The sequence below is a fragment of the Chrysochloris asiatica genome, unplaced genomic scaffold, assembly GCF_000296735.1.
Source record: "Chrysochloris asiatica unplaced genomic scaffold, ChrAsi1.0 scaffold00439, whole genome shotgun sequence".
Classification (NCBI taxonomy): Eukaryota; Metazoa; Chordata; class Mammalia; order Afrosoricida; family Chrysochloridae; genus Chrysochloris; species Chrysochloris asiatica.
In genome coordinates, this window is record NW_006408957.1 from 1,113,386 (window position 1) to 1,114,350 (window position 965).

The window sequence follows — 965 nt, forward strand, 5'->3', positions numbered from 1 at the left end:
AGTTAGAAGGAATATACAGAATCAGTGTACTGAAAAGTAATGGTCGATGTTCAACCTTTTCAAGAAGTAGCATATGATCAAGAACTGATGTTACTAAAGGAAGCAATTCAAGCTACACTGAAGGTATTAGTGAAAAACATGTCTTCAGGAACTGACAGAATACATCTATGACAAGAAATTTGGAGGACAGTTAACTGGTCAGCAGATTGGAAGAGATCCTTTATTTGTGCCCATTCCAAAGAGAGGTGACCCAATAGAATGCAGATATCATTGAACAATATAATTAATATCACATACAAGTAAAATTTTGCTGATGATCATCCATAAACCGTTGCAGCAGTACATCAACAGGGCGCTGCCAGAAATTCAAGCCAGATCAGAGGAGGATGTGGAACAAGGGATATCATTGCTGATGTCAGATGGCTATTGGCTGAAAGCAGAGAATACCAGAAAGATATTTACCTGGGATTTATTGACTGTGTCAATCATGACAAACTATGAACTAGGACACTTAATTGTGCTCATGAAGAACCTATACATAGACCAAGAGGCAGTCGTTTGAACAGAACAAGAGTATAATGAATGGTTTAAAGTAAGGAAACATGTGTGCCAAAGATGGGTCCGTTCATCATACTTATTCAACTTGTATGCTGAGAAGCTGAATTATATGAAGAAGAATGTGGCATCAGGGTTGGAGGAAGACTTGTTAATAATCTGTAATATGCAGGTCACACAATCTTGCTTGAATGCACCTCAATGTAAAGAGGAAAAAAAAAATCTCACCAGTGAACCAGTAAATAATACTATGACAAATGGAGAAAAGACTGAAGTTGTCCAAGACTTCACTTTGCTTGTATCCACAATCAACACTCATGGAAGCAGCAGTCAAGAAATCAGAGGACATATTGCATTAGGCAAACCCACCATGTTGCGGACCGTGTAAGACTGGTCAGAGGTTCGAGGCC